At 38.6% G+C, this 22,829-nt stretch overlaps 1 long non-coding RNA gene across 1 annotated transcript in view; it reads left to right on the plus strand.

The window, feature by feature from the left end:
* Positions 1–4,812, plus strand: part of LOC130020121 (uncharacterized) — a 49,173-nt gene extending 44,361 nt beyond the window's left edge. The window contains exons 3-4 of the long non-coding RNA XR_008791953.1: positions 1,257–1,385; positions 4,694–4,812. This is a non-coding gene — a long non-coding RNA (uncharacterized LOC130020121). The remainder of the gene's footprint in view (positions 1–1,256; positions 1,386–4,693) is intronic.
* The last annotated feature ends 18,017 nt before the right edge of the window (positions 4,813–22,829 follow it).

Raw genomic sequence — 22,829 nt, forward strand, 5'->3', positions numbered from 1 at the left:
TATGTGCTACCCTGGCATCGCGATGGGCCAGGCCAAGGTGCCACGATTCTTAACTATAAGTTAAGGGGTTGATCATAGGCAAATGATGTCATGATCCAAAAGTAACGACGAGACTAGGGCCCTGCTGCTAGGAATAGGAAAGATATCTGGCCTGAGCACTGCAGTCTGAGATCGAGATTGCCCTAGGAGAGCAATTCTATAAACTCAAAGTATTTCTTACTGTGTCCATACAAAATGATTAATATTATGTATGCTTATATGTTGGTTGGACAAGGAGAGGAGAAACCCGTCCTAGAAGCAGTTTCCTGTGTGTCCTGACTAGCTTGGATGAGACTGCTTTCTCCCCTTCAAACTGTCTTCAGTAAATGATTTCAGTATATTGAGACAGTTTCCCCTTTCTCTCAGAAACCTAGCTGGTCTTAGATATGCAGCAGGTGCTAGCCAGGATTGATCTTTGGGATGTGGATTCCCAGCTCTAGCCAGGCTGGTCTTTGGGATGCAAATCAAGGTGCTTGAAGCTTGTGAAAGTGCTTGTGAAAGGTTTCAGTTTGGCTTTGTATCTTCTTTCCGGAGGCCAGTATTACTGGTCTGAGGATGTAAGGAAACAATGTGGATGTAAAGAAACAATGTATGGTTTGCCGCCTCAAAGTTCTTTCTGCAACTCCTTTTGATGACATCACTATATTGCGCCCTTTAGAGGTACTATGATCTATATAAGGGAGATTTCAGGGCTCTCTGGGGGGACACGTGCATCAGAGAGCCTGGGAAGATGGGACTGAGGACAGAAGCTGAGAGAACAAAGGTGCACGTGCTTGAGAATTCCTGAGGCCTCCATGACATACATCTCTTCCATGTAATAAACGGCTGCTAAGACCAACCAGCTTGGCCTCGTTTCCTTCCTTCGCCTGACCATTGCTATCGACCTCCGTGGAGTGGGGAAGCGGCCTGACCGCCGGCCTTTTTATTTTTTGTGTGTTTACACAATTGGTGAGGTTTTTGGCTGAATACCTTAACAAATTTTGCCTACATGAAAGTATTTCAAATTTATTAAGAAATTTTTCTGTACTAGCTATATAGAAGGGCACTTGTCTACTCACTTATCTGTATCGATTACTAAATCGATGTTTACTAAATAATTGTTTTGACTTGCTTTCTAATTTCTGTTCTTGGGAAATAAATGACTTGGTGCCTATATTTTACTTTCCTTTTATTTATTCTTAAAGCCAAAATAGCATTTTGACATTTCTATTTTCTAGCATGCCTTCCTAGATTTTATGGTTTGAATTGTGCTCACATCTTTGACTGCAAAAATCGAGCCAGCTGCAATACAGCAAGCGGACTATGCATCTGCCCAGCAGGTTTCCATGGCACCCAGCGTGAGAAAGGTATAGGAGTGTGTTTTTAAGTATGTTGTTAAGTGTCCTCTGAATGACTATCAGGTTTTCAAACATGTAAACCCCAATCAAAAGCAAAAAGTAAATCACGTTAGCTTCTAATTTGTATATTAAAAGTGACAAGAATTCACTCTATGGTCTATAGTCAGTATAACTAATCTTGATTTTCTTGATTGAGCAAAATGTGTACGCTTGTATAAAGAAATTTTTGAAAAAACAAATTACTACTATTCATTGGGAAGAGTCTATCTCATGTCAAAAATGTATTAAGTACTTTTGAAAGAATGACTTGTAGGGACTGAGGAAAAGAATGACAATTGGGAGAACACATGTCTAGCATGTATGAAGGTCTAAGTTTTATCTGTGATACCAAGTGGTGCTTTGAGATCCACAGAGTATGACCTAGTGACCTAGAGTCCTGCTGAACCCGAGTACCTAAAATTTAGGCAGTGAATCTATTGCTGGTGATGGCCCCACAGTCCACAAAGCAATACTGTGTGTGTCCCCTATAAAAATGGCTAAAATAGATATTAAAACTTTATGAAAGTATTTAAACATATAAATTATAAATTTAGAAAGTAATATGCTATAAATATGGATTGATAGATACCAGTAAGAATTTTTAAAGCAATTTAAATTAAACATGTCTGATCAGGCCCATTGGAATCAATACCAAACTAAATATTTCTCAGTCAATGTTCAAATTTAGTCTAGTTTTGTGTGATCCCTTGATTTTGAGTACAACAACCACAATTATGATTGTCTAATTATAGGTAATTTCAATTTACATGGATCCAAGTTATTGCCTTTTTTTTTATTGAAACATCGTGAGAGCAGTTAGAAAATTTTTGGTTTAAGTCTCAGTCATACAACGATGAAACACTCGACCCGTCACCAGCGCACATTTTCCACCACCCAAAACCCCACTATCCCCCCATACCACACCCTCCCCCTACCTGTGTGGCAGATGATTTCCACTTTGATTACATTCAACATTTTGACACCAAACCCACCATTATTATTTGAGATTTTACCCCAACACTCAGATCTGCCGAAAAGGCAACATTAGACAATTTGTTTTCTATTGCTGATTATGAATTACATATGATGATGTGCGGCCGCTACTGCGCCCACCCAATTTTGGAATTCTGAAGTTTTAATAATTAAATCTGGAGGGATTTCTTCTAAAAGCCGCTGGGTTCCGAGCTTTGTTTCTGAGTCTCTGGGATCATGGCTGAGAAGCAGCTCAATCAGCAGCCAGAGGGCTCATTCATGGGTGGAAACTTGGGGTCTCGTAGGTGCAGAGGGGGCTTGAGGGGGAGGGCCAGCTCCGCCCCCATCCCATGAGGCCCCATGTTCCTCATCACTGCATCACTGTGGGCCTCTCCCTGGCTGTCCCTAGACCTCTGGAAGATGGCGGCGGCAACCGAGTTTCCAGGGGAGGCAGGCCAAGGCATGAAACCCATTCTCACCTGGGGTGGCCTGGCTCTGGAAACCTAATGCATAGTCTGCATGCATTTCTGCCAAAAGCTGCTGGGTTTGTTTCTGAGTCTCTGGGATCATGGTTGATGAGCAGCTCAATCAGAAGCTAGAGTGCTCATTCGTTGCCTTGCCTTTTTTTTTTTAATTGAATCATGGTGATATGCACAGTTACAAAGCTGGTCATGATTTGGTTTCAGTAATACAATATCCCAACACCAATCCCTTCATCAGTATACAGTTCCCACCACCAGTATCACCAGTTTTGCACCCACCACCCACCCCTCCTCCTTCCTCAGACTGCCTCTGTGGCAAACACTTTTCTTCTTTCTCTCAATCATTCAAAAGGATCTATAGAAACAGAGAAAAAGTTAAGGTACTTGTTTTCTTGTGCCTGATACAAATCCCCAGGATCACACAGTCTCCTGAGCACCTCCATAATTGATACTGAGCACAGAGCAAGGAATATATTCTGCATACCATTAATCATTGCCCAAAATGAAAAGAAAAATAAATTAAATTAAAATAAATAAATAGTATCTGTATTTTAGTCCTATACCTTATCCTTATATGTCACTAAATCTTTATATATTACCTCTATGCCATTCTTATCCATTCATGCATTTAGTGATTCAATATAATAATTTAGACTGCTTTTGTAGCTATTACTATTAAATTCTGAGAATACAGTACGTCCTTACCCTCTTCTGTGGAGAATTAAGTAAAGTAAAGTAAAGTAAAGGCCCTCCTGTTGATCATCGATTTGCTTGAGCGGGCCCAGTAACGTCTCCGTTGGAGACTTTGTTGTTACTGTGTCTGGCATATCGAATACTCTCGGTAGCTTGCCGGGCTCTCCGAGAGGGGCGGAGGAATCGAACTCGGGTCGGCCATGTTGGCTACGTGCAAGGCAAACGTCCTACTGCTGTGCTATTCTAATAAAAATATTAAGAGTAATACATTTGATTAGAAAGATTTGGTGTCTTTCATTAAACTCTTTTCCTTTAAAAATATATCTTGTGTGTGCTGAGGGTGGATAATGGACCAAACATGATCACCTCTCAGTGTCTGTATTGCAAACCATAATGTTCAAAAGTAGAGAGAGAGTATGGGGAATATTGTTCGCCATGGAGATAGGGGGTGGGTGGGAAAAGGGGAGTATACTGGGAAAATTGGTGGTGGGGAATGTGCACCAATACTGGTGGAAGGATGGGTGTTTGATCGTTGTGTGATTGTAACCCAAACATGAAAGCTTGTAACTATCTCACAGTGATTCAATAAAAAGGCCCTCCCGTTGATCATCGATTTGCTCGAGCGGGCCCAGTAACGTCTCCATTGGAGACTTTGTTGTTACTGTGTCTGGCATATCGAATACTCTCGGTAGCTTGCCGGGCTCTCCGAGAGGGGCGGAGGAATCGAACTCGGGTCAGCCATTTTGGCTGCTTGTAAGGCGAATGCCCTACCCGCTGTGCTATCGCTCCAGCCCAGTGATTAATTGATTAAGTGATTAATTGATCACAGTGATTCAATAAAATTAAAAAAAATAATAAAATAAAAATAAATAAATAAAAATGTATCTTGAAGGGGGTGCAAACAAGTGTGTAAGTATATCAATTTTAAACCAAGTTTAAAAAATCATGTGTAAATAGAACTCCTTCCTGAGAATTTCAAAACTTCCTCTCTTCTGATCAACAAGTGTCATTTTATCAATCCACCTGGCTATTTAAAATTCAAACATGAGGAAATGATATTTTTTATTTAAATTTAGATGCACACGTGAAAGTGTTAGAGGTTAATTTTTCAACATTTCTCTTTCCTTAAAGAGTGTTTACCTGGAATGTTTGGAGTCAGTTGTCATCAACTCTGTGACTGTGAAGGGGGAGGTCTCTGCCAACCAGCAACTGGGAACTGTCTCTGCCCGCCTGGGAGAACGGGAGCTAGATGTAGCATTGGTATGAACCAAAGCACCCCACGACATGTCCCAACTCATGAATTATGTTGAGACTAGATGCAACATTGGTGTGAACCAAAGTACCTCATGACATGTCCCTGACTTGTGAATTATGTTGAAATGAGCAGACATGTTTATACTAAATACATCACACCATTAAAGAATTTGGCCCACTCTTTCTTGCCACTTTCCTTAGTACGAGTAACCAGGATAGTTCTTACATGAAACCTCCACCCAGCTCCACAAATGACAAACAGCACCTTAAAAATTACATCAGGGAGGGCTGAAGAAATAGTACAGTGAGTACAATTGCCTTGGATGAGGTCAAACCCAGGTTAAATTACACATGGTATATTGCAAATATTCAATGGGTACCAGTAACTTATGGGTTCATATGCATTGATATTAGAGATCCAATTTAGGTGCATATATCAAAAGCCTTTTTTTTTTTGTCTTGAGCCGTTACTGATGTCCACAGTCTACCCAGGTGTACTTAAGGGTTCTTTATTTTAGTTTTAGTTTTCATTAGGCCCAGTTCATTTTTGACATTAACTGTGAGCAGCTGTGTCTATGAAGGCATTATAAAGATAAAAGGGCTCATTTTAATTTGAATTCTGGCAAAGAACCTATTAAGCAGCCATAATGCTGATTCATAAAAGAATGTAGCAGATTTTTATTGAATTATTTCTCCCTCCCCTTGGTAAATTAGCATTCAAACATGTCTTTATTTTATTTTTTTTTTTTTGAGGCACTGTGGAATAAAAAAAGTTACAAAGCTGTTTATACTCAGGTTCTGGTCATGCAATGTTATGACAACATTAGTATGAATAACCAGGAAATATATAGTTCTTACGTTAAACAGTCATAAAACACCCATATCCCCACCAGTATACATTTCCCACCACCAATGACTACATTGCCCTCCCAGGCACTATTCTACTTTTCTTCTCTCCCTCTCTCCCCTCCTCTCTCCCTCTCTTCTCTCTCTCTCTTCTCTCTCACTCCCTCTCCCTCTCTCTCGCTCTCTCCCTCTCTCTCCTCCCTCTCTCTCTTTCTCTATCTCTCTCTCTCTCTCCCTCCCCCTCCCACTTTTTGGTCCAGGCCCTGAACCACATACAGTCTCCTGAGCCCCACCAGGAGAGATCTTGAGCTCTTTGAGTTAGAAGTAAATCCTGAACACCACTGGCTCTGTCAATGCTCCTTAGAAAAAAAAGAACTTTGTACTACTGTTAGCTCATGTTAGAGATCTATAAATAGAACTAATGGTACAATGATTTGTAAGTATCAAATGTCTCATCACTTGATCACTTGATATTCCATTACTCATCGATTTGCTCAAGCAGGCACCAGCAATGTCTCCATTCATCCCTGTTGCGTGCTAGTGTAGCCCAATGGCGTCTGCTCGCTCTCGGAACACAAACAGCCTCAAACCGATCATTCAGGGTCTTGACGAAGAAGTCTGACCATCTCGTAGGTGGGCAGCCATGCAAACTTTTTATGACCCATGGAATCCAGTCGGTAATGGCTCTAGTCCAGCCGTCGTCTCCAAATCCCATTACGTGTCCAGCCCATCTGATTTTCGATGCCTTGGCAAACAAGACAATGTCCCTGATTCTTGACCATGGACGGAGGTCGGAACTCCAGATTCTTTCTCTCATTTGAGTGAAGCGTGATACTCCAAGCATAGCTCTTTCGATTCCTCTTTGAGAGACCCGAATAGCGTTCTCATCCTGTTTCCATAGGGCCCAGGTCTCTGAGGCATATGTTAATGCAGGAAGAACAGTGGAATCAAAGAGATGTGCCCGGAGTTAGAAGTTCTTCATCCTCTTAGCTATTTCTTTGATGTTCTTGAAGGCATTCCAAGCTGCTCTCTTCCTCCTGCGCAACTCAGGTGCCAGGTCATTCGTCATGTTGACTTCTCGACCTAGGTACACATAACTGTTGCATTTGGAGATATTAGTCCCATTGAGAGTGAATGGAATGTCAGGGACAAGACCGTTTCTCATAAACATTATCTTCGTGATATTCAGCTGTAATCAGATCTTTCCACACTCACGGTCAAAGTCGGACAGCATTTGTGCCACTTGGCTGATATTTGGTGTTATTAGAATGATGTCATCAGCGAAGCAGAGGTGGTGTAGTTGCTGACCATCTATCTTCACTCCCATTCCTTCCAATTCCAGTCATCACATGATGTTCTCGAGGGTGGCACTGAAGAGTTTTGGTGAAATGCCATAACCCTGCCAAATCCCTCTCTTGACATCGATGATCACCTCCTTGTAGAATGGTGAGATCCTGGTAGTGAATCCATAATACAACTCATGGAGGATCCTGATGTGTTGAGTTTGAACGCCCTGTTTGACTAGAGCTTTGATGATGGCTTCAGTCCCAACAGAATCAAAGGCTTTTATTAAATCAATGAATGTTAGACAGAACAGCATCCTGATCTCCTGAGAATCCTCAATGAGCTTGGTTATCATGTGCATATGGTCGATCGTGCTGGATCCTTTTCAGAAACTGGCTTGCTGACATGGTTGTCCTTCAACTAGTGTTCTGCCAATCTTATTCAGTATGACTCTAGTGAACAGCTTGTAGATGACAGACAATAGTTGCGAATGTCGTGGATGTCTCCCTTCTTGTACAATCCTGCTGGTTTTCCATGGGGATGGAACCTTGCATTCAGACAGGTAGTATGTGAACAGCTGAGCCACTGTATTGATGAGTACTGACGGCAGTTTCTTCAGGTGATAGGGTCTGACCTTGTCTGGCCCGCGTGCTGTTCGCTTTTTTACCAACGAAATGGCATGTTGGATTTTGGAAGGGAGAACATTGGGAACGACATATCCATCCTGTGGAATTTGGTATGTGGGCAGGTGGACGTGGCTATCGAAGAGATTCGAGTAGAAATCAAGGATAATCTTCTCCATTGCCCTTCTGGAAGATGTGATAGATCCATCAGGATGTCAGAGGGCAGTCATCTTGGTCTTGGAGTTGGCGAAGGACAGGTGGGCTTTGAGAATGCTTTTCTTAGCTTCTGCCACATCTCCCAGCACTGCCGCCTTCTCTCTTTGAGGTCTTCATTGATTGCTTCTTTGCACTGATTTGCAAGCTCAGACATTCACTTGCAGTTACCTGAGGCTTATGCCAAGCCACGCTGGTGAATGAGCTCGAGAGGTTTTAAAGACAGGCATCTTTTTGTGGCTATCTCTCTCTTGGCATTCTTTGCACAATCATGGAGGTGTTGAACTAGTTGATCGTATTCTTTGTCAATGTTGTCAACGAAGGCATCTTCCCATGTTGCAGCAATAGTGCCAAAGAGTTCCCAGTTGGTGGTTGTCTGAGAAATCTCTTTTTAAACTTTGCAGCCTTTTCTTCCTGCTCTGTGAAGTAGAATTTTGCACAAAGGAGATAGTGGTCCTATCCCGTTTGGAATGTCTCATATTTAAATTTTAAATATTTTAATAAGGAGTGAAGGTAGACCACATCTTAGCCTACCTTTATTACTCACAAGTGAAACAGATACAAATGCTTCTGCATATTTTAAAAAGGCAAACTAATTTCCCACCAAACAAGGCAAATTGTGAGACTATAAAGATGATCTTCAGAATATTTAACTTTATAATGATAATTCCTCCAACACACTGGGAGTTAACACACTGGGAGTTAGGAACACATTAAAATGAGTTTGAAATGACAGAATACTATTTGTTTACTTTTCATAAAATTTTGGCTAGAGCAATAGTGCAATAGGTAGGACGTTTGCCTTGCATGCGGCTGACTTGGCCAATCCAAGTTCGATTCCTCCGCCCCTCTCAGAGAGCCCAGCAAGCTACTGAAAGTATCTCGCCCACACGCAAAGCCTGGCAAGCTACAAGTGACGTATTCGATATGCCAAACACAGTAACTAGTGTCACAATGGAGACGTTACTGGGCCCGCTCAAGCAAAATCCATGAACAACAGGAGGATAGTCACAGTGACAGTGATATAAAATTTGATCATTTAAAGAAAAGATTCATTTCAGAGTTGTATTTTCATTCTTTCCATGCTCACTCTTTTTTAAATGTTATGCTCACTAGAGTTAATTTTAGTACCAGTGTCTTTGTGTGTGTGTGTGTGTGTGTGTGTGTGTGTGTGTGTGTGTGTGTGTATTTGAGCCACACCAAGAGATGCTCAGAGTTTACCCTGTCTCCTCACTCAGGGATGACTCCAGAAGGTTCATGGATATGGGGTGATGAAATTGAACCTAGGTCTGTTGCATGCAAGTCATATGTCCTACCTGCTATACAATCTCTTCAGTCCTAAGTACAGGTTTCTTTATATTTGTATTGATAACTTTAGAAGTTTCACTTTTCTTCTTTTCTCTTCCCTATCTTGGGCTCTCTTCCATGTAATGCTTGAAATCTTGGGTTGAATAAAGCAGAATGAGGAGTGAGCACCAAATGAGAATTCAGAAATGCATCTCTGCAATTTATCCATCATAAACATTTGAGAAAATCTCTCAAACAATACCAAATTGAGTTTTTTCTCTCTAAAACAGAGCTTATATCACTGCCTGGCCTACCTCACATGTTTGTTAGAACCAAATGAAAGAATGTTCTAATAATTCTCTTTATAAATTCTGTAAAAGTCATTGACTTTTATTATTAATTTTAAAATTTCTGCTACTTAAATTTAGGAAAGTTGTGAAACATTGCAGACTTTCCTGATGAGTTAGGAAATATTAAAATTTTCTGATTCCACTGATCATGCTGTTTTTTTTTCCCATATACTCAAAGCTTTTAGAAACAGTACCTGTGGATTCTTTGCTGATTAACTACCAGTGTCAGTCTATGAGCAAACACAGGCAGGGGGATAATGTCTCAGAGATGCAAATCGATTAAAATTCACATTTTAGATGAATAAAAAATTTAGGTATTTTTATAGTTAGCACTTTTCCTATGTCAACACCCCCATGAAATGACAATGAAATTCAATTTTGCCATAGTAACTGTCCTTTAGTATGATTTTACGGGATTTCATAGAGGTATGTACATAAGGAATCTAGAGTCCTTTGATGTTATTTTAAAAGGTGACAGAGTTGAAAGCCATTTTGTTTTCGAGTATAAACACAAATAGCCATATTTAAACCCATGGACATATTTTATATATTTTGTATTCTGGGTGAGAGTTTCCTTTTCTCTGAGTCTGACTTCAAGACAACTAATTCATTTTTCCCTGACTCCTCAACAATGCCACTGCTATAAGCTGAATAGAATAATAAAAATCTGAGAAGGCACATTAAAAATAGAATTTCCTGTCCTGCTTTCTACTCTTCAAATTTTAACTTCCATGACACGCCCCAACTTCCTCCTGTTTTCCATGGACACATTTTATTATATGATATCCCAACATGGCAAAAAGCTAACACCCAAGAACAGCAGAGTACCAGGTTTTAAGTACCAGGAGGTTTACTCCATGGCTTGGAGGCCAGACTCACACGCTGGAGGAAAATGCAGCTCAGATAGAGAAGGGAGCACCAAATAAAGGGAGTTGGGAGGATCCTCCCAGGATGGGAGATGTGTGCTGAGAGTATACTCTAGACCGAATATGATTACCACGCAATGTCTTTTTTGCTAACCACATCACCCAAAAGGAGAAAGAGAGAGAGGGAGAGAGGGAGAGAGAGAGAGAGAGAGAGAGAGAGAGAGAGAGAGAGAGAGAGAGAGAGAGAAAGAGAGAGAGAGAGAGAACAAGGGGGAATGCCCTGCCACAGAGGCAGGGTGGGATGGGGGGGTAGGGGGCAAGAGGGATACTGGGATCAGTGGTGGTGGAGAATGGGCATTGGTGGAGAGATGGGTATTCGATCATTGTATAACTGAACCCTAAGCACAAAAATTTGTAAATCTACAACTGTACCTCATGGTGTTTCACTAATAAAAAATCTAAAAATAAATAAATAAATAAACAAAAGTTTTCAAACAAAAAAAGCTACCCTGTGGTTAACCAGATGCTTCACCAGTCTATCATTGTATATTTTGAATTCCACTGAGTTGTAGTCAAAAGGGTATGTGTGGTAGAGAATCAGCTTTGAATTGCGTTCATTTTTATTCTTCCTTTACAGAATGGGAGTCGGATCGTTATGGACCTGGCTGTGTTCTGCAGTGCCAGTGTGAACACAGAGCCAGGTTTGACCCTGTCACCAGGAGGTGCACTTGCCCCACTAAGAGAATGGGCCCAACCTGTGAGGAAAATGGTTTGGATTCTCTTCAGTGACCAAATGCTAACAGCTTTTCAGTGGGTGAAGAGAATTTTACCTGGGTTCAACCACTTTTCATCAACTTAACTTTAACAGAAAAAAATACTTACTCAACTTTCCGCAATTCAGCCTTGCCTGTTCTGAGGTGAAAAACAACAGGACGTTTCAACTTTATGGCCTCCAAGTATAAGTTCCTGAAGCTAGTCTCCCCTGCTTAACTTCCTTCTGCTGAGGAACATAACCAAGAAAAAGAGAATGTTTTTTCAAGATCCCAACTGCATTAACATTTTGGACTAATAAATGAACCTTTCTTTAATATGCACAGACGGTATTTAAATTTGGACTTAGCACTGCTTTTCAGCTCATGTTGGACTGCACTGAAATATTCACACCTATTCACTGAAGACCTCAGTGGCCATTAAGTAGCTGGATCCTCTTTTAAAATGTCTAGAATTTCTTCTCTTTATTCTCAGTATCCTGCTTCACAGCTAAGTCTGTTCAGATTCTTAATGTATTACATTTCAAACATGACTTTTGGTGTGGTAAACTATTAAGGCTTTATCCACATAATGATGAGGGTGAAAGTCTGACAGGTTCATTGACAATATATCATCAGAAGTTTTTGTGGTGGTCAGCACACAGGGAAAAAAGGAACAGAGCAATCAAGGTAAACAGCTTTTTTGGGGAAAGATGAATTTCCTTAGAGTAGAGCCTGGCTGGAATTCCCATTTCAATGGGTAATTTTGACACAAATTGTTTATTATGTAAGCCAGCTCTACAGTCATTTTAAAGACTAGCCCAATGCGAAGTCTAAGAAAGATAGCAATAAATACCATTGTATTTGACTTCTCAAATAGTTTCTAAATACTTACAACTTTACAGTACTGGTTATTTCACATTAGAAAGAAATAATTTTCTTGTTAAAAGTACTATTATTCATAATATGCATGTAATTGGGTTAAAATAAACAGTATTTAAGTTTTTGACTTATACATCAAAATCTGAAAAGCTTCAGGGTAAAAACTAATTTTGGGTAGAATTGACTAATGAATTTAATATAAACACTTGGTGTAAAACTTTTGGAATAATCCATTCAATATAGTTTCTGATCTCTACTTCGCATACATTTTTACAAATCTCAGGACAAATTGTCAGAGATATAGTGTACTGGAAATAAGGAGCCAAATGTAATTATATAAGCAATTTTATTAAGTAATGTCCCATAAGATTATAAGTTTGACTTTATCATAAAAAATCTGATTTTTTATCTTTTTTCTTTTCCCATATACAGTATTTAATGTTGTATGTTTACACTTAAATCCATTTTAACTATTTTTATCAAATCAGTTGAAAACTACACTTTATTCTGAATATTTGCTCACTCTCCTGATCTTTTCATTTCTAAACTTCTATAAGCTACCCCCATCTATCTGCTAAGAGAGTCACAATCATGATCATCCTGTTGTTCATCGATTGCCTCGAGCAGGCACCAGTAACGTCTCCTTCTTCCTAGCCCTGAGATTCTAAAATATGCCACATTCAAGGCTCTTTCAGGGTTAGGAAAATGAGACCCATCATGATGGGTCTCATTTAAGATTATTTTATAAAAATATTACAAACAGTAAACAAAGCAAAAAATCAGCTGTATCTTTCTTACTAGAGCACATCTCTTATTAAAATAGGCATAAACCTTTAGATTCATTTGGAAAAGAAAAAAGTAAAATGCTTTGGTTGAAATTATTTTGGGTGAATTTCTTATATATTGCTTAACTTTTTAAAATGTTTTATAAGCACAGATCTTGGTAAATAGCAGGTGGTTTTGTTATATCTTCTAACATCCCTTTATTCAAAAAAACTATGAGTATCAAGAAATAAAATTATAGAATTAACCTGTATTTGGACCATCACAGGACCCACTGTATAAATTAAAATTTATCTTAATTTTTTGGGGGGTGAGGGATGGAGATCTAGCAGTGCTCAGGAAGCCCTGTGCTCTGCATTTTTGGCTCTGCACTCAGGAATGATTCCTACCAGGCTCAGGAGACCACTTGTGCTGAATATGGAACCAGGGTTAACCACGAACAAGACAAGAACCCAAGTCCCTCTCCTATCTCTCTGGCTCGGTTAAGACTTTTACCAATTGACAGTCAAGTTATTGTAGATGCTTTATTCACAAAATTTTGATAGGTCATATTTTATAACCCACTCCCCTTGGGTGGGGGGTGAGTTGAGTTTTCCTCCCCACCCTCAGCAGAGCCCCAGCAGCCGAAGACCTCCGGAACCAGCCACAGCCATGCTGAGACCACTCTCCACACATTCGGACGAGACTCATGCATGAAGGAACTGGCAGAGGAACCCAGGCAAGCGGGATCTGGGGCTGAGATCTCCAAGTCTGCTTGGATTGGGACTGGGCTTCCTCCACCCAGATTCCCCATCTTCCAGTAGATAGTCGTTACACTCACCAACTGCCCCTGGCTCCGTGTTATCCTATCAATGGCCAAGACCCAGAAACTATATAACCCAGCTCCCGAAAGCACGTGGCCTCTTCTTATTATCTAGTTCTTACTCTTGGAGAACCCAGCAACCTAAGAGAGTATCCTGCCCGTACAGCAGAGTCTGGCAAACTCCCTGTGCCGTATTCAATATGCCAAAAACCAATAACAATGATGGGTCTCATTCCACTGACTCTGAAAGAACCATGAATATGGCACTCTCTAAAATCTCAGGGCAAAGACGAAAGACACGTTACCGGTGCCTGCTTGAGGAAATCGATGAACAAGAGGATGACGGTGATACAGTGATATTTTATAACAAAAAATATAAAAGTTAAGAAAAAAATACAAAAATTTTAGAATGTTTTCACTGTACCTTTATTTACATTGATTTCAGTGATCACTGTCAACTGTCACTGTCCTCCCATTGTTCATCAATTTGCTCGAGCGGGCCCAGTAACATTGTGAGACTTGTTACTGTGTTTGGCATATTGAATATGTCACAGGTAGCTTTGCAGTGCAGGCAAGATATCACTGGAATTACTTAATGTTAATAGTCATATTTTAACTTATCCCTGATTAAAACATTACGGGCAATGACATTTTATTCATGGATTAACATATAATAGATAATATCTTAATGTAATAGAAGGGACATTATTAGAATTTTTCTTTCAACGTCATATAACTTTTTATAGCTTTCATCTCAAAATGTTTAAAATTAAGAAAACTATAAAATTACCCACATGTTTATCAAAACACTAAAGGATTTTTTTTTTCAATTTTATAAAGGCTTACTTCATGTCAATAATTGTGTTGGGTCAGTGGAGTGTGATTATGCTGTCAAAAAACATTTGCACAAACCTTTAAAGAACTCAAGTACTGTTGAAAGTAAACATGATAAAGTTCAATGCCAAATTAGAATCATAGTCATTGGGTAAAAATGCTTTTGATTACTGCCTTTTCCTCCTGATTTGTCTCCGTATCTTTCTTTCGATTATAGAAGTGCTGACCCTCAAGTAAATTAATTTACCCATATATCCCTTTACACGGTGCCTGTGCAGTGATGTTTCAGGCTCTTTCATTTGAAATACAAGATCAGAGTTGAGATTATTGTGCTTCTCTGTTACAGCTCAAGTTTAAAGAAAAATGAGCAGATGTGTGGAAGTGTGTAAGCTAATTTGGAGTTTCAGTCTAACATGCCTGGGATATACCGTTTCAGTTTAACACCTTTCTTCCTACCCATTCTAACATATACATTCCTTTATTGAGTTTTCCAGATGAGACAGCTATTTGACACAGGTTAAATTATTTTTAGAGAGCTTGGAAATCATTCCGAGAGTTAATGGCAAGAATGGCATTTCCTTTGTTAGAAACGGTAAAGAGAATTTGGCTTCTCCTTTGCCTCTTTCACCTTAGTTTCTTCAAAATCTGGTAGCAAGAATTTTAAAAAGCCTTTACATTAAGTGAACAAATAATAGCAACCGTCTATACTTGAAGAGTAATATATGAAATTCAGTTGAGATACATTTCATGGTCCTATAAAGGAAAAAATTTAAAACCTAATCTTTTAAAATAGACTTCAAAGGGATACTAAAGTTTTTGCCACTGGAACTAACCATATCAAAGTGATATTCTATTTTTATTTCTCATATTTTAATTTTTCCTAAATTAAAAGCACTAAGCATAAAGAGCTAAGAAATATATTAAAAACTAAAAGAGTTTATTTAAAAATATTGTTCCAAATGTTGACATACTGATTAATCTCTAAATATTTGGTGAGGATTACATTAATCATTCATCCATTTTAGTTGTTTGTGCAAATAACTCAAATGTTAAAGAATAGTAATTCAAATAATAGCATTGTTTCATTGCATATCTTTAAAATTATTGAAATTTCTTAATAGCACTTATAACTAACTTAATTTTTTAAAAATAAAATCCAGCTCCCAGACGAGAACAGTGCAGTCTTCTGCCCCCGCGCCTGGCTGTTCCTCGCCGAGGCCCCTTGGAGGGGAGCGGGTTGAGCTTTTCCTCCCCGCCCCGACCAGGGCTCCGGCAGCCGAAGACCTCCAGGACCAGCCACCACCATGCTGAGACCACTCTCCGCACACATGAAGGTACTGGCAGACGGACAAAGCCATGCGGGTTCCGGGGCCGAGATCTGCAAGCCTACTCGGACTGGAGTCGAGCACCTTCCACCCAGATCCTCCAAATCCCAGTAGGCGGGGGTCACACCCACCACCTGGCCCCCTGGCGCCGTGTAATCCCATCAACGGCCAAGACTCAGAGACTATAAAATCCAGCTCCCGGAACCGCGCGGCCGCAAATGCGGCCAAGCATCGTCTTATCAGGACATCTTTTTATGACATCTTATTATCTCACTCCTACTTTGGCAAACCTGCAGGCTATCGAATGTAGCCTGCCCACAGGGCAGAGTCTGGCAAACTCCCCGTGGCCTACCAAATATGCCAAATACCAGTAACAATGATGGGTCTCATTCTCCTAAAAGAACCTTGAATATAATCTCAGGGCTAGAATGAAAGAGACGTTACTGGGGCCTGCTCGAGGCAATTGACGAATAACAGAATGATGAAATGAAATGAAATGAACTAACTTAATTTAAGAAAAATATGAGATGTAATTATATTGCTTAGATTTCATGAAAAAAAATCTAATGGCTAATGCGACAAAAGACTTATTTGAATATTTTCCTATTGAATGCTTTTATATATTGACAAATATTGATGTCCTGAAACATAAAACACTTATTTTTGAATAAAATTCAATACATACGATTTGGAACAATTTTGTAATGAGTGTTTAACATATGTTAATATTAATGAAACTTGTGATTGATGATATTTTTTCCCAAGTCACAAAGATTAACAAGTCCTATATTTGTGTGTCTGATTTCAAGTGTTTCTACCACTGAAATTTCAAAAAAGCAGGACAGCTGTTCAAGGTATAGCTGTAAGGAAAAAAAAAAAGGAAGTTGCAATCCTTTGTTAAGGAAACCTCTTAGTTGGAAGTCAGGTTAAGGCACATGAGAGTAGCAGAATCTCTATAACCGACCTGACAGTAGGAAGAACTACCTGACAGTAGCTCAGTCTGGTTTTCATAGCCCTGAGATCAGAAAAGAGACAGAGATAGGTTATCCTGAGGGTTAACTTAAGATGTGAACATTCTATGTAAAGATGGGTTGATTTTTGTTGGCAACAAAGGAATACTAAGTGACTTACCAGACAACACAAAGTATGCCTTACAAGTACATGGTCAATTAATAAAGTCTATAAAGTCAGTCTGCCACTTACTGGGCAAGTTCATTGGTATCTGTAAGCCTTTGACACTGGGCACTTAGAAAGCTTCTTTGATATAAAATCATTTTTATGTCGGGATATTCTTCTGAATTTGCTCAATTTGCTCGAGCAGGCCCAGTAACGTCTCCATTGGAGACTTTATTGTTACTGTGTTTGGCATATCGAATACACCATGGGTAGCTTGCCAGGCTCTGCCGTGCGGGCGAGATACTCTCGGTAGCTTGCCGGGCTCTCTGAGAGGGGCGGAAGAATCGAACTCGGGTCGGTCATGTTGGCCATGTGCAAGGCAAATGCCCTGCCGCTGTAATTTCCTAGTTTTTGTTTGTCTGTTCTGTTGTTTTTCATATTTTAAAAAATCCTATTGTTTAATGATATCTTGAATTTATTTATTTTATTTTAATACATTTTATTTATATTTTTCATCTCTTTTGCTCCTATTACCCTGTTTTTTAGGTGACAATCTTAATTTTATTTTCTAATTCCTTTGTTAGCTTGTAGGAGAGGGCACACCTGGCAGTGGTCGAGGACCACTCCTGACTTTGTGTTCAGGGATTACTCCTGGCAGTGCTTGTGGGACCAAATGGGGTGCTGGGGTATGAAGCTGAGTTGACCATGTGAAGGCAAGCACCTTATTCGCTGTATTATATCTTCAGCTTCTATATTCTGTTTTTAATTTCTAATATTATGAGCTGGAGTGATTAGCACAGAGGGTAGGGCATTTGCCTTACACACGGCCAACTTGGCCGACCCAAGTTCAATTCCTTCTCCCCTCTTGGAGAGCCAGGCAAGCTACCGAGAGTATCTCACCCATACGGCAAAGCCTGGGAAGCTACCTCTGACATATTCCATATGCCAAACACAGTAACAACAAGTCTCACAGTGGAGATGTTACTGGGCCCATTTGAGCAAATCAACGAACAATGGGAGGACAGTGCTACAGTGTGATTGATGAACTAAATGATCTATTGGTAATACTTTGAATCAATGATTGAAAAAATACCTTCATTACTGACACCATTGTCTAAAATATAATTTTCTTCATTTTAACACCACATTAATTCACCGCTCATTCAAGTTTATATATTAATTTCTTGCACTACAGATACTGGTAAAAACCAAGTCCCCTGACTTCATACGTTTCTATGCTAGTAGATAGACTGCAAATAGCAAAAGCAGGAAAAATTTAAAAATAGGCACGTATGCTTCTCGATTATCTGTAATGTCAACGCTCATGAGTTGCTGCTGAAAATATGTATCCCCCTCGTATGCAACTCTAGACGTGTACTTCTATACTTCCCTACTTTAATGCTGAGATGTGTACTTTGGACTTTTCTACTCTGGAGAAGCCTGTGTTCTCTTATCTTCCTTTATCTTATTTTCCTTTATCTCCCGATCAATTTGTTATACTTTAATTTTTTTCACATTCTTAGTTTTTCTCTGTGAACAACAATTGACCAATTATTTTATAGGTAATCTCTTCCGATATTTATTTTCATGACTCTATTAATACTCTATATTAAATGCACAGTTTGAAAAATCAAATATATCCCCTCAAATCTTAAAAATCCACATAGCAGGTTTTACTTTGAATGCCAGTGCAGAGATCATGCTTTTACTGATTCATTAAAATACTATTTCACATTTAAATACATTGCAAAATATTTTGTAATGTAGAAGGGAAGTCCATTTTGAAATCTTTGTTGGAGCCCAAATATATGGGGATTAAGGTAGTGTAAATATAAAAAAATACTTAATATTTATCCTATTTGGATATCTTTCAGGTTCTTTTAGGCATCCACTACTGCCTACCATTTTGGTCAATATTGATGCTTCTTGATGGTTAATGAGGGGGTTCAGACAACTTCAGTAGTCAATTTTTTTTGATAACTCACTGTATCACTGACATCCCATTTTTCATCAATTTGCTCGAGCAGGAACCAGTAATGTCTCTATTTGTCCCAGCCCTGAGATTTTAACAGCCTCTCCTTACTAGTCCTTCCCAACAGTGCCGTATTAGAGACTCTTCTTGGGTAAGGGGAATGAGACCCGTTATTGTTACTGTTTTTGGCATATCAAAAATGCCACGGGGAACTTGCCAGTCTCTATATGTGGGCAGGATACTCTTGGAAGCTTCCTAGGCTCTCCCCAAGAGGGACGAAGAATGTATATAAGAGAATACAAGCAAGAATGTTAGAATCAAACGCATGTGTTCTACTTTAAGTATATCAGTGGGCTACACTATAAGAGCTCACTTCCGGGAGGTTTTGTGTAAACACAAAAAGACAGCAGCTGTCTATCTCTCCAGCTGCCTGCGTTCAGTAGTCTCGGGCCACTTCCCCCTGTGGAAGGTCAATGGCGATGGGCAGGCGAAGGAAGGAAATGAGAGCCGGCCTGGTTGGTTTTAGTTGCATTTTATTCCAATCCTCTCTCCATTCACTCTTGTCTCTCTCCTCTGCTTCCCCCTCTGTTTCTTCCTCCCCCAAGCTACTTCATTCTCCTCCGCGATCCCCCTTCATTCTCCTTCTGGCTCTGGAATCTGGATCTCCCAGCCCACTCTTACAGTCTAATTAAATCTCAAAACCATGAGGGGTTGGCGCTTACACATAGGTGTGGTCACAATCAATAGGGGTACAGTTCTTTCCCTCAGGGGATACTTTTTCTAGAATAGATACCCATTCAGCAGGATGGCCTGCCCAAGAGAGGAATCCAACGGGTGTGTTTTTCCTCTCCTTGTCTAACAAACATATAAGCATTCATAATATTAATCACTTTGTATGGACACAGTAAGAGATACATTAAGCTTATAGAATTGCTCTCCTGGGATTATCTCAATCTCAGACTATAGTGCTCAGGCCAAATGAGTCTTTCCTATCCCTAGCAGGGTCCTAGTCTTGTTGTTACTTTTGGATCATGATATCATTTGTCCATGATCAAGCTCTTAACTTATAGTTAAGAATTGTGGCACTTTGGCCTGGCCCATTTTGATGCCAGAGTAGCTCACAGCTTGCCCTGGGTCCATTCAGTTCCTCATCAAGAACCCTGCTTTGGGGATGCTAGGAACTAAGGGCAACTGAGGCTCAAGTCAAGAAAGCAGATAGATGCCCGGGAGTGAATAATATTTGAAGCCAATTAAATCCTAAGTTACAAAAACATAATGTATTTTTCACAGTTGGTAGTTTATCAATTTCACTAAATTTCTAAATATGCTAAAAGGTTATCAACAAACTCAATGTGCTTTATTATATATTAATTCAACTTGTAATTCTGTTTTGAATAATTCTCAAAGATTGCCAAGATTTGTTATGCTTTCCAGAAATACCTGATCTCTAGATTCCACTCTGGTATTCAAGAAGTCACAGTACCAAGATTATCAAATAAGGTTTGTAAGCCCTTAAAGCCCTTACAGAGTGCTTCCCAGTAAGTATTCTATGGAATGGTAAACTGCTAACAGCACTTGGTGAAGGAGATAAGGGTGAAGAAGGAAGAGACATGCAATCATAATAGGGATCTCCAATATTAAATAGAAATAAGTTGTATGTTTTATATAATATTTGGTAAGAGTCTAATATAATTTGTGAAAAACAAAAAAAGAAATCACAGTATACAAAGAATTCAAAGTTGTTTCATGGAGTTCCTTTTCTAGGGAGAATTTGAAAAACTAATGTCCAAAACAAACACCTTTTATAAAATATGTTGGCAAATGTATATGTGAATCCTTATTGTGCATCCTTGGTCTACATATGTTGATCACACATTTCTCTGCTGCTTCTAGTAGTTATCTGAAAAAATTCTAGACAAGGCCTATATTACTTTATCATTTCCCATGTAATCTCCTTGAGCCAATATTTCTCAAAATAGAACTTTTACAAAGCAAAGAAAAATAACATGGTTCTATAAAATTACCTGTCTGTCTTTATTGTCTAATTAGTATGAGAAATTTTGCAATTTAAAAAATTTTATAGATGCAAAAATATGTAAATAAATCCTATACTTTTAAAATTGAATATTATAAAAATTATACAGGAATTCATATTATAAAATAAAGAACCAATGATTTTCTCACATATGGGCAATTTATAGCAATTTTACTTACAATAGTTTTAATTTCTCATGGGTATCATTTAAATGCATTGAAAATTACAAAGAGAGGATGTTCAGTAGCTTGCAGTAATTAATATAATTCCTATTGAAATCATAAAACAGTTACATAGCTACAACATAGTTGAAATATGTAGATTTTTATTAATTCTAGTTATTATGATCCATGTATTATTCACTAATGATCTTTATATTATACTTATGCTTTTTTGTTAAATAGCAAAAATAAGAGATAACATTTATGGAGTAAAGAATATGATAAATTTGAAATCACAGAAGTGCAAAAGAGTAAAATATTTTAAAGCCCTTCTAGTAGTGTTTTTTGTTAAATTGATAAGGAATTCAAGATTCAGTGAATTAGTTTGCACTATAAATGAATTACACAGTTAAGACTTTATTGTTATACCTTTCATCTTTCACTTTGATTGCTTCACTTTCTGAGGCACCATAAGAAATTGTTTGACTACAAGAATCAATAAATATTGCTATTTATAAGTACCTTCAAATTATTTGGCTATTGCTAAATACATCATCTAAAATTGCAATCTGTTTATTTATTAGATATCTGCACTATATACCAGAGAGTAATATTAAATACAGATGAGAGGAGCTGAAATCATTGGGAAGTTCATGGTCCTGTGTATTTAAACTGAATTCAAATAAAATTAATATGCATTTTAAACATTTTATATCTTTGACATATAACAGTTATGTCAAAGGTTAATAGTGCATTATTATTAGTTGCATCATTGAAACTATGAGGGAAAGTTGTATTAACTGCATTTTTCATTTGTTTGACAGAAATTAGGATCCAAACCCTAAGAATATCAAGGAATCTATTCCATATGAATTGTGAGATTTATAGTACAACATTTTACTGACTGAACAAGAACATTTTCAAGGATATTTAAAATAATTAAATGTAAATGATCTAAATACACATATATGGCTGAAGCAGTGCTTATCAAATGAACAGGAGACAGAACATGCATATAATGATACTAAAGAAAGAATATAAATTATTAGAATCATCATAATACATGAGCAGCAACCAGTAATATGTTGAAAAGCTATGACTGCTTTAACTAAAAAAGTCTTAAACATGAATAGTAGAACCTTAGCAGTTAATAGTTTAAGTTAGACAAATTTACTTTTCTGACATATATATCACCAATATTTTTTGTTGCTTGAATACTTTATTATTTGCTTTGTCAGATCTCTTAAAAAACATTGAACATCGGTTTTTAAAGATAAAATTTTTTTTAAGGTTTCTGGCCACACCTGGCTGTGCTCAAGGCTTGCTCCTGGCTCTCTGCCTAGGGATCGCTCCTGACTCTGGGGAAGATAATGTAATGGTGCCTGGGCTGGAATCCAGCTCTGATGCATGCAAGCCAATCATCTTACTCACTCTAGTATCTCTCCAGCCCGACATGAAAATTCCTTACGGTCAAGTGTTTAAAGAAAACCCAGCCAAATGTGAATTTGAAGAAAAACGTCTCATATCAACCAAAGTAATGGCATTCTTTTCCAGGTTTCTGAGCTCTTGTTTGGAAGTCCTGGCAGTGGACTGAAGAAGAGTCTCTATTCGGAGAAGGTGGCCCTTTCCGAACAAGCAGGCAGCTTCAGCAGGGATTCGAGTGGGAGAAAGGAACACTTAGCCAGCCAGATCAGCCAATCAACCTTGACAATCAACGGGGTGATAGACTTTGAAGGCAGGTTGCTCTCACATCCATCTTTTTCTAAGTTTTTGGCACAGCGTTGTGGAGTTTAAGAATTGTTGCTCCAAAGGCTATTTGTGATTTGTTGACCAGTACTTTCAAGAATAGAAAAATAGGAAAATTGTATTTCAATCTTTTAAAGTA

The sequence above is a fragment of the Sorex fumeus genome, unplaced genomic scaffold (assembly GCF_029834395.1).
Source record: "Sorex fumeus unplaced genomic scaffold, SorFum_2.1 ptg000010l, whole genome shotgun sequence".
Lineage (NCBI taxonomy): Eukaryota > Metazoa > Chordata > Mammalia > Eulipotyphla > Soricidae > Sorex > Sorex fumeus.